The 12,457-nt window shown below is 37.6% G+C and overlaps 1 long non-coding RNA gene across 1 annotated transcript in view; it reads right to left on the bottom strand.

Annotated features, from left to right (window-relative positions):
- LOC125691416 (uncharacterized) overlaps positions 1-12,169 on the bottom strand; it is a 38,355-nt gene extending 26,186 nt beyond the window's left edge. Inside the window, exon 1 of the long non-coding RNA XR_007376119.1 lies at positions 12,089-12,169. This is a non-coding gene — a long non-coding RNA (uncharacterized LOC125691416). The remainder of the gene's footprint in view (positions 1-12,088) is intronic.
- Positions 12,170-12,457: the final 288 nt, after the last annotated feature.

The raw sequence follows: 12,457 nt of genomic DNA, 5'->3' as shown, positions 1-12,457 counted from the left end.
GTAAAACACAATCACTTGATTTTACAAAGAAAAAGGAGTTTTTGACAAACATTTCACAAAAACTACAATGCTAGATTTTCATGAATAAGCTGTGTGTGGAGAAAGAAACCAAAGTAGTGATGTTTTCTAAGGATGATCACTGACTTCTGGATCAGTCTGGCTGGCTCTTGTCACTTGTATTTGATTAAAACATTTACTGGACCAGAGAAAGACTGAGCAACTAATTAAGTGTCTTTGTTTGGGATCCAGGAAGCTACTGGAGTAGATAATTACAGAAAATACTTCATTAAAATACACTCATTTTTCCAATTAATAGCTTAGCACAAACTCCAGTGAAATAGAAACCTAAAATTACCACTTGTGATCATTGAAAAGTGTCTTAAGCATAAATAATGAAGTCTGACTGGAAAACCTTAAGTTGAGTTTAAAAATCCCTTTTAGTAGTAATGCCATGAAGAGCAGCTCCAAAATATTTATTATGCTTACTAAAGTACCATTCATAATGTTATGTACACACTGGGACGTGTGCTTATCAAAGTAAACTTCTGAATATATAAGTTGCACACAGTCTATAATATTCATGAATACAAGGAGTCCAGCCATGCAAATAGAGTCAAAATCTCCAGTTTTTGGTGTTTCTTTTTTTTTTTTTTTTTTTTTTTTTTTTTTTTTAAGGAGACAGAGGGAGTTCTGTTAAGCATTTTAAACTGGCAAAACCTGTCTATCACGTTATAATTTGTTCTTATTAATACTGCCAGAAGCTATAAAAATCTTTACCAAACACTGAGTCACATTCAAACCGGTACAAAATCCTTCTCTTGCCCAAGCAAACATTAGAGAAAATCACTTCCAATATGTTCCTTAAAACCAAAAGTTGATTGATGACTCTGAGAACAAACATGTCAACATTAAAAAAAAAAAAAAAAGCCATTTCGTTGAAATGCAGGATTTTATGCATTTCCCTAAATGGTCAAGACAGATTTGAAAATCAGTAAATTATAGTGCACACACAAAGCATCTATGTGTGATTAGCCAGAATAGAAAAGGGAAGTGCCACTTTTTTTTTTAAGGTGGAAGAGTGGGATTTGAAGCGCACATATCTAATGAGCCTATTTATCTAATCTAAGAGGCACACAGTACTCTTATTCAAGGACAATTCAGAAACAAACCGGCAGCTACTGGAGGCAGGCACCTGCACCTCTCAAGGACTGTGGTTTTAGGACAACACACACCAAAGCAGGCACAGGGGGAAGGGTCTGGTTCTGAAAGACAAAACTTTGGTTTTAATAAGTGAAACTGGTACTTTCTTCCTACAGACACTGGCGTTGGTACTCATGCCATCACTGGGACCACTTAACTGATGTAAGGGGACTGACAGGGCTAGAAGATTTTGAGTCTTTGTAGCTGGCACATGTATGTCCTACCTATATTTCCTCATTGTCAGTGGACCAAGCGTTATACCAAAAGCAGATAAAGCCAATTGAAGGACTGGCAGAAAAATTTAAAATTCAGTTGCTTCTCTCAGAAAACACAGGGGTTGTCCAAAATGAGTGTACTCTACAACAGTACTGTTTGTCCTGTTCAGAAGAACATTGTGGAGTGGTGCTTAATTATTAACTTCCAGTTCAGTCACACCCCTGTAAGATGCTATACTTCAGGACGTGGGAAAGGCATTGTTGGAAATGGAGGACAGATAATATATCTATTATAATGCAGTTGGTGTTGCAAACGCCTTTTTAAAAAGCCTCTGGCCAAAGAAGAAAGATTACATTTGTCTTCTCCCAGAACAGCATGCAATACAGACAGATTGGAACCATCTGTCCCAGTGATGGAAAAAGTCCTACCATCTGCTATGGCATTATCCATGAAACCTTATAACAAGACATCTCCAAAGAACTTTTTCGCAACACTGGTGACATACCTCCTTAAGGAATAACCCCAAAAGAGAAACTAAGGAAAGCTTAACAGTTGATCGTTGAGTTCTTTAGGTACAGTTTCCTTACTTTGCACTCTTATGGTCTTCATGTCCAAAAATCACATTTTAGTGAGTCTAGATAAAATACGTTCAATCCACTAAATATTTGATAACATTAATACTTTTACTCAACAATTCTGTATTTCTCACTTTATTCAAAGGAACCCTGGAAAGTTGAAAGAAAAGTTGGATACAAAGCAAGAAATAGATTTTAACTTCTGGTTACTCACTCTTTTCAAAGACAAATAATAGTGGCAGAGTTCTCTTAATTCCAGTCATTTCTAGTCACCAAAATAAAAAGATCAGTGACATTCCTTACCTTGGGAATAACAAGAGGGTGACCAAAAATTTCATCCAGCTGTACTGACATCAGGCAGGCACTACATACCTGCATATCATATACAGAAAGTGGTGGAAAAGTATCAAATTTATTTTGAGTGACATGGCATATGTTCTGTGGAGCAACTCAAATAATCAACATTTTCTTCAGAGCTGCAAATGTATATTGGCATAGGTACCATCTAATTTCTGAGAGCCTGTTTCACTTATAAATTTTATGTTGACAGCTGATAATCCTGCTTCTAGGGTATCGATTAGGTCTCACTTATTCAAAATTTCTGAGTAATAGAAGATAGCCTGAAGTAAACCAAAGCTTGTTCATCTCTCTGGAAGATGTGGGGTAATAGCTTCGTGTCCAGCAGAATAACACTTCTCCCCACTGGTGAGAAAAGACTAGAGTAAAACAAGTCAACTGGCCACCTCCACTTCCAAATTTGGCTGTAGAGGGTGATACATTAATAGGCTTTGTTGAGTTTACTAGCAATTGCAGCAGCAAAAAGAGTGACCATACCAGCAAACTAAAGGTAGTGGTCACATAGCTGTGGTAGCCACATTGTATTAAATGGGTTATACTCAAAACACTGTTCAGAGCAGAAAGAAACACACATTAGGGGTAGAGCTAAGAATTTATTGTTACTGCAATCGATGTTTTATCAACTATTTTTATATGTTTCCTTACCACAGCCTGCTTCCTACTTAATTCTTCCTTAATTCTTCTAAATTTCAAAAATTGCATGCTGGCTACCCCTAACCCAGTAACACAATGGGATTGTCTGCCCCACAGTGACTGCACATGTGCCAACCCCTGCCCTGGACACTCCCATGGTGAGGCCAACACAGGAGAGGCAACAGACAGTTGGACACCAAGAAATTGCTACTATGGCTAAAGTTGGCTAAAACCAGCAAGGCTTATACAAACCCAGAGATTGCACTGTAAGGTCTGTACAAAGCCTGGGGCTTTTTACAGATAATGAGAAAAGAGTGTTTCCTCAGCTACATATGTACTGTGTTGTCATGGTCACAGCAGATATATTAGGTCAAGAAGTAGGGATAATGTTCTACATTTGGGAGTTTATGATTCTGTCAATTTCACCTGCTTCTACATAGCAGTAAGCTGCTCGAAACTGTGAAAAACCTGAATATCATTTCTCAAACAATGTAGCTCAACTAGTCAGATTTCTTTTTTAAACATCCAGTTGAGGCTATCATCTATCAAAAATAGATGTGAGCTTTACCAGTACAGACAAACGCAAATCCTGCTGTTACAAGTCTTGTAGCTGCAGATCTTGTAATGGGAGCCCTTTTACTGCTTTTTTAAAAGTTAATTTTCAAAAACTATTCTAACCAGTGTGTGCATGGTAATTTGGAATAGACAGGCCTAGACCATACTGCTTTCTTAAACACTAGTTGTATCTGAAACTTTTAGAGAGATGCTGGACTTAAGCCTATTTCAAAACAGATTCTCTGAAAAGAAGGGAAGAGATGGGACTTCGGCTGAGGTGATTTCTGTTATTTCCAAGTTCAAAATATGGACCAAGTTTCCCTTATGAGAATGCTCAAATAATAATGGAAATAGATTTATCGTAAGTATATCAGTTTGGACAAAGATGAAAGTCTAAGAAGGTACTGAGGCAAAAGCTGCAGGCCAGGCAAAACCCCAACCTCAGTACATGACAATTTTTTAATTTTTTTTTTTTATTTTAGTGATTAGACATTCTGTACTTAAATTGTGCCCTAAAATTTTGAAAAATAGTGGTAGGTTAAAACTATCCCCAGGTAAAAAGAATACAATACTGTCCTTTGAATTCTAAGAGAAGAAGAAAAGACAAAGTCATTTCACCTCCAGTGTATGGTTAAAATGGATTTTAGAAGGTTTATGGACACACAAGTACACTCAGATTTCTGCTTAGCAAAGGCAAAAGCACTAACTAAAAAAAAACAACAACCAAGCTTCTAAAACATTACATATCAGTTGCTGCAGTGTCAGAAGGTTAGTTAGTAAAGTTGGAGCATGCAATTAAAATGAAAAAATGAAACTGATTGTAGTGGTATGCTTAATGCAATCAAAGCAATGCCATTTTTGCACTGAATGTAATATTCTAAATATGTTTAGCTAAGCATCTCCAGAAATGAAGAGGGAGGAAAACAAGTGAAAATGCAAACATGTAGGTAATTTTAAATATGTCTTAGTTAAAAAATACATAGTCTGGTTTTCCTTTCATTTAAAAGATAATGAGAGTAGCATAGGTGAAAATATTTAGAAAAGAACTATGAGACCTGATGTAACAAAATCTGATAGGGAGCCAGGCACATTTCTGTGCGCAATTATAAGATATTTATGCATGCATGCATGTATTTCTAGACCATAAACTTTGGAGAGTAATTAAAGCTAATGGACAAACAGCATTATGAAAATAATTAGTACAAGATGAATTAATTCACAGGCTCTGTATCTCACTTAAAGCCTAAAAACCAGAGAAGCCTGATGTTGCCAGGTAGAAGGTATGTATTATTCCAGAGGTGCAATAATAAGCCCATGCAAATTCTAATGGTTCCTGAGGCCCTGGAGCATGCCCAGAGAATGATGCTGATGAAGGGGTCTGGAGCACAGGTCTTGTGGGAAGCAGCTGAGGGAGCTGGGATTGTTCAGACTGGAGAAGAGGAGGCTCAGGGAAGACCTTATTACTATCTAAAGCTACATGAAAGGAGATTGTAGTGAAGCGGAGGGAAATCAGCCTCTTCTCCCAGATACCTTACGATAGGACAAGATAGAACAGCTTTAAGTTGCACCAGGGGAGGTCCAGGTTGGATATTAGGAAAAAATCCTTCTCAGAAAGAGTGGTGAGGCTCTGGAACAGGCTGCCCAGGGAGGTGGTGAAATCATCTTCTCTAGAGGTATTCAGGAAATTTGTAGATGTGACACCGAGCAGCACAGTTATCAGGCATGGTAGGGATGGGTTGATGGCTGGACTAGATAATCTTAGAGGTCTTGTCTAATTTTAAATATTCTTTGATTATTAGAATGTGTAAAATCATGTTCTAGATTTGTGCAATCATTTTCTACAGAAGATGTGGTACTCAATGGGAGAGACATGACTAGTGCCTTATAATAATTAATAGGAAAAGTTGATGTCCCTGAAAACCTCCTGCCTGACTTTCCAGTAGGCTGGCATACTCCAACAGAGAGTTATTTGTTTCTTGACCTTTCTAGTTCAATAGTGGGGTGGCCAATTTCTTACCACCATGCTGTCCATTTATTAAGTACAGGAATGAGCTCTTCTTTCATGTGCTTCATGTTGAACTGGCACTTTCCAGGTCCTATGCAAGAACTCAAAATTGGAAGTTCTTATGAAAAGGGTATGTGGCATCTTCTCAGAGTGTTAGTTTTGTTGTCAACTACTGATGCTATTGTATCTGTGATGCTTGTATTTGCTGCTAGGAGATTCCTAAATATTTTCCTGAACTGGAAACTTCAATTTTAGCAGCATTCTATCTAGCTTCTGGTAGGCCTTCAGCAGGAAATAGATACACAAAACCTGTGTGATCTGAATAGGGCCCAGATTCTCAAAATTTCCATACCTCCCTTCTGTACTTCTGACTTCTTATAATATTGCATTTCCAAACAGAGTATCCAGACCCAAGTCATCTTCCCCTTCCTTCAGCAGGCTCAGAAAACAATTCTAGGGGTTCTTTGCCCTGTCAGAAATTACTCCTCCCAAATACACTAGCATAATTCATCAACTCCAGTGCTGCCAAGAATACTTGGGGTGTTTGCCATTTGCAGTACAATCATGTATAAATATATGTAGTTTGCTAATCACAAGAAAATAGAAGTGGAAAAGAGAGTAAAACAGGCAATATATTTTACTAGGAGTTTTAAAGAATATGCATATCTCTATCTTAGGTTCCTGTGTAAATGTTATTTTGAAACCTGTTATTGAAATGTCTAATGTACAGATCTTTGCTAAAGAACATTGAGCTTTCTAAGAGTAAGCTTCAGTTATTCATAGTATTCAGATTCCAGTTATAGTTCATACAATTTATAATTTATTCCCATCTGTCAATAATCTTTACAATATTTAACAGAGGAAATTTGTGGAACTCTCTGCACTTGATTGAGAGCTATCAACACTTATTTATAATTGTATTTCACATGTAATTTCCTTGAGGTTTAACTTTGTGTTATGCTAAATAAAGTAAGACAACCAGCTCATGTTTGAAATAATTAATCTGAGGGTTAGTAAAACAAAGAATGGTAATAAAACACTGCTTTAGTATTCCCTAATTCTCTCTCACACAGAGAAATTTTAAATGAAACTCATTAGGCAAAGCTGCTAATATAAACACATTTCAGCACCTGGAGTTTCGTGAATCATGTTTTTTAAGTTGTTCATCCACTAACAGTAGAAAATAAGAGCTAAATCATTAGTAAGCAAAGTCCATTTCTATTAGAATTTGCAAGCCTACATTTTCGCACACACTGTAGGCAGCTGGAAGTCTTCAAATGTTTATGTGCTTTGCCATAAACAATACTAGTACATATTTTATTCAAACTATTTTGAAATTTGACCCTGTAAGAAAGAAAAAGAACAAATGACACAGATTGCATTACATGATCTTACTTATATCAAGAAGCTTTAAGAGCCCTTGGATACAGTTATTAACATCTGCCTCTTCTTGGGTCTGTAGAAGTGGTTCTGTTTTTTTTCTGAAAAGCATTAATCACTATAAACTGCTTTAAGCATTGTCACTGAAATAGAACTGCTAAGCTCCAGCCATTAAACTGATACGGAGACTTCATACTTGACAAATATTGTTGTAAGATCATAGACCTCACAGCAGTGACTTACAGAAGTCAGATGTATGATAGCTCACAAACAATGAGTAAGAATTGTCTGCTTGGAGTCCAAGAGCCTTAGATTGCCTCAGTCTCCTGCAGCCTTACACAGGCAGTTTGATCTCATATCATTACTAGCAGACACAAAATGTCCAGCAAAGACAGCCAAACTAGGTCTTAGTGGTATACATGGAGCTCTTTGTCAAACTGAACACTTGAGTTATCTTCTTGCTGACTTTTGCAAGGAAAACATTGAGATACTTCCTTTTCCCACATATTTAATAATTTGTTTGCATTGTCATAATAAGAACATTCTCATTTCAGAAGTTAATTTCCAGTGAAATCATATAATTTTTATACATCACTAATCAGCTAAACCTAACAGTAAGAAGAAATGCCAGGGTGATTTAAAGACATCAAAACACAAAGTGCTGTAGTAGTGTCCTGGCCACCCCCTACTGGTAGACACACTCTTCTTTGGGCTCTCCAGCACCAATCCTGGTGGTCATGTAATTAATAGGAAGTAATCAGGAGATTCATTTATCTAAGAATTAATTAATTTTTATTCGGATTTCTTTGGTTACATGTTGGGTATTTTTAAGCCATGTCACTTGCTCTCTATAAGCTTTTGAGATCTGATAGTCTGGCTAAGAGATGATTAAGTCAGTTAATTCAATCCCTTTTAGCATCAAAAAACTCTGAAAGTATAGGTTCTTATTTCACATGGAGATTCTTTAGTGGAAAATTAACCATCTGATGTCAGTAAGACACTCACTGATTAACCTCCATGAAGAAAGGCGTATCTGCCATACTGATTGCTTGTGCTTGAGCTCACTTTAAAGTCAAGACAGTCAGGGTGTTAGTGATAACATAGGACTGTTTGTAATGTAGACAGCTCCTTCAGGGTAGAAACCCAATTTAGTACTGCTTGTCAAGTATGAATGCATGTACACACACACACACACATATATATATATGGGTGAGGGATCACTATTAGTTCAGAACCATAAAATAAGTTGCTATACACACACACACACACACAGGTGAGGAATCTCTATTAGTTCAGTACCATAATATAAGTTACTAGCCTTGAAACAGAGTATCTTAACTTTCAAAACATTAATAGCTGAAAAATATTTTTAATAACTTAGTTTATTAAAAGCTAACAGAAAATTTAATGTCTGTTTTTGTCAGTTTGCTTTTAACAACAAAATCCAAGATTTCTACATTCCTTGAATGAAGAAATTATGTATTACTTTTTCCTTGCATCATCACCTTGTCTAGAGATGGTCTAAGAGAGGTAACACACCTTTTAGGACTATAGCATTTGTAAATTCACTATAATCTCAAAGACCTCCCACAAACAATTACAAAATTGGCAGATCATGTTCATAACCTATCACCAGAAGCTGCTCTTAACATCTGAATGTTCCTGCTACAATGATACGGTCTGCAAAAGCAATCACACATTTTCCCAGCTGAAAACAGGACAGAGTTATTCTCTTCGCTGTCTGGTATGATGCTGTTTTTGTTTAAGGAGAAAAACAAAGTTGATAATACCTTACCACTCCCTAAAATTACTTAGGTTTATGTATGTCAGTCTGAAAGACATTATGGCCACCAGATTACTTACACACTGTTATTAGACAACAAGGAAAAAATATCTTATAGAGAAATTTGTAAGTATTTATGCTCCTGGTCCCTGAGAAAACATATATACACTGTATAGTAAAAAGTTATTTTCCATCCATCTCTTTTTGACTTAAAGTGGGACAAGTTCAGAGGGAGAGACAGAGTGACCTCCAAGACTTCTCTCTCAGCACAATACAGACCACCCTAAGAAGCAGTAGATGCAGAATCAAATCCTAGCTTCCAAATAGCCCCATGTAATTTATGAGATCAGGTATTACAAGCCAGACAAGTTCTCTAACAAGCATACTGTCAGAAAAAGCAGCATAGATGAACATAAGCTGTTCTTCACCCTACAAGAGCTGGATATGAAGGAAGGCAAGAAAAGGAATTGGGTAAATCAGAGGGAGTTGTCAGAATGCTCCTCATGATTTTGGGTCCTAAATAACGCAGTGCTGTCAGCACTTGCTGAATCTATCCACTGGCAGAAAACATGCGTCTATTGACTCATTAACTTCAGAGTAAGATGTTCAGGTTTGAGGAGTTTTTCTTGAAGTCAAGAACCTGAAGTGAAAGACAGACTAATTTATCATTTCTGCTAAGTACCTGTACCCTCTGCATGCCTGCTTCCCAGCTGTAAAACAGACATGAAAATGAGTACTTCCATAAAGAGCTGCAGAAAAACTAAAACCAAAATATTATTTTTGAAATGTTTCTTATTTTGGGGATATATAATAAAAGAAATTCTTTGGCTCATGTTGTGTCAAATGCCAGAAGTGTCCACGTTTAAAAATGAGGGCCATTAATAACTGTACTATCAACAAAAAAATGCTGAATTATTCATTACTCAAAGTCTTCCAGCACTTCTAGAAAGACATGATTGAAACCACTTATCTGAATCCCTCCATACAAGTCCCATTACCATACCAGTGCATAGCATGTGAAAACTAAAAAGAAAAAGGTTTTTAAGACCTCCTTTGACCTTAAGTTTTTTTTTTCCTAGAAAAAAAAAAAAATACACCCTGCATTTTCAAATAGTGCTGACCTTAGAAGAAATAGGAGAATTTATTTAAGGCTGTAATTCTAAAATTCTTGAGAATTTTTAAGGAAAAGCATATTCAGAGGCCAACTGTTTTGTATATGTTGGGGAAAAATTATGACAAATTGATTGCCATATATGCAATCTATTCCCACTGTGGAATACGTATATTGCTTTTATGCATACGCACATTTATCCACCAAAGTATGAGGAATAGGAAATCTCCAGTGTCACACATTAGGTTTTGTAGCTATGGGTACCTGAAGATCTACAGTAAGCAAAATCTATTACATCAACACAGACCATTCTGCTAGGGAGTTGCACTAAAAGCTCCCAATTGATCTAAAAAGATTTTGGTTGCCTGAAGCAACTTTTGGGCATGGGTGAACAGCAATCACCTCTCACCAGGCTGGTAATGGTCCTGCAGCACCTTACAAATATTACCAAGATCTACCCTATTTCAACTTTCACACTGGTAGATAGTAATAGGACAAGGAGAAATGGATTTAAACTCAAGGAGAAGTTTAGATTAGATGACAGGGGGAAATTTTTCACAGAGAGAGTCATGCAGGAACACATCTGCCAGAGAAGTTCTGGATGCCCCATCCTTGGAGGCATTCAAGGCCAGGTTGGATGGGGCCCTAGGCAACCTGGTCTAGTATGTGATCTAGCAGCTGGCAACACTGCCAGGAGTTTGGAACTTTATGATTCTTGAGATTTCTTCTAACCCAAGGATTCTATGATTCTATTTATGAAAACAGAGTTCCAGCAGCTGCATCATGCCTACCCACATGACGAGAAACTGAATATTAACTACATGGAGACTTAAACTGAGTGATAAGATGGAAATACAATTGTCATGTGATGAAATACACAAAAAACCCTACATTTTGATAGAATGTTCTCCTGCTTTCAGTGTTTTGATGCTTTCTAACAGGCCTGAAATTATTTCTACTTCCTTACTCATGCAGCTGGGTCTTTTTTCTGCAGCTGCAAAAAATCAAATAGAAGCCTTTTCAACTATAAAAGCACAGTTATGGGAAGATGAGGGCAGCACACGTTATTTGCAGTAACTCTTGCATAAATTGTAGCAGTGCAACACAGATTCTCAGCATCAAGGAAACTGGGAACACATATTTTGGCCCAAATTCATCAGCTGCCAAATGCTAAAGATAACAAGGTACCAGTGAATATGAATTAGGCTTTTGAGATAGGAATTATTAATTGCATAAACACAGAATTGGAAACAGCTAATAAATTAAACTGCATCAAGGAAGATTCAGGACAGGGGCTTATGAAAAAAAAGCTTGTGTTGGTCATGATAACAGAGCAACTGGGATAGGTGGCACAGGGACAGCTTTGTCATTTGAAGGTGGCAGACAGGTCTTCCTAATCAGCAGCTTAGGGAAATGCTGTTTGGGAAAGCTAGCTTTAGTTGTCTAGCAGGATGGACTAGAAGATCTCTTGAGATTCCCTCCAACTCTCTTAGTCTGTAATCCCTCATTACATATAATTTAGTCATAAATAAAACACTGTTGCCTCTTTGACTTCAGCTGGCCCCTCCCACACTTTCTTATTCACATATGCAGCCACATAACATGTGTGGCAATTATGAAAGCAACTGTACCTTTAAAAGCCTGAAGGAAAGACTGATTGTAGTTTGTGCGAGCCAATGTCAGCAGTCTGGCTGAGGCTCCAGCTCATTCTCCTGCCCTCACAAACTCTCTTTTGCAATACACTGTAATGTATTTTTAAAAGATCTCTTAATTGGGTGCTCTAAAACAGAAGTTTCACCTCAGCCACCACCTACATGTCTTACAATGTAATTTAAAATGCAGGACAATAGCTTGAACATGTGCTTTATCGCTTAACTAAAAGGCAGGTGGTCTTAAAAAAACAGATCCAAATCAGCTTGGCAGTAAATTTAGCCTGAGCCTAAAATTAGCCTGCTGGCTGCAGAAGCTGCAACAGGCTGCCTGTATTACCTCCAGCTGTAAGCATCAAGGCTGTGCTGTGCCAGTGCCATCCATATTCTTAACCCACGCATTTTTTTTTCTGATCAGCCTTTCACATAGTAACAGTAAACAGCAAATTCTAGTTGACAGCACCAATTAAAATCTGCTTTTTCTGTGATTGAAGATATAACGCCATAATGTGGCAAAAAGTACAGCAAGATTGGCTGCAGCAAGTGAGAACAAGGCCAAAGGTAGAAGCTAGGGATGCAAGAACAAAGGAGAAAGGAAAAAAAAAAAAAAAAAAAGCTGCTTACCTTTGAAGGCCTCAGGTAGCAGGGATCTCCAGCAAGAGACCCTTGCATCCACTGCCAACCCTTAAATGAGGCCTGGGAAGGGGTTGATCCTGGCTCCACCCCTTCGGGTCACTCAGGCACGTTGCATGCAGCTGAGTTCCCCTGGATTGGCCCTGCCTTCCCAGCAGGTGCTCAATCACTGGTTCAGGCCATGACTTAGCATTTCCGCTACAGAAATGAATCACAGAAACAATCTCTCATAGACCACCTGTAACTAGAATCATTATTTTGATTTCTCAAAAGTTCACTATCAGAAGATGGTTACAAGCACCTAGTGGTTCTGTTTGGCTATCAGATGATCTACTGCGGATTTAGGAGGGTTAAGTGACT

Source organism: Lagopus muta, chromosome 3 (assembly GCF_023343835.1).
Source record: "Lagopus muta isolate bLagMut1 chromosome 3, bLagMut1 primary, whole genome shotgun sequence".
Lineage (NCBI taxonomy): Eukaryota > Metazoa > Chordata > Aves > Galliformes > Phasianidae > Lagopus > Lagopus muta.
Note: the sequence above shows the minus strand (reverse complement) of the source record. Positions and strands in the feature narration are given on the sequence as shown.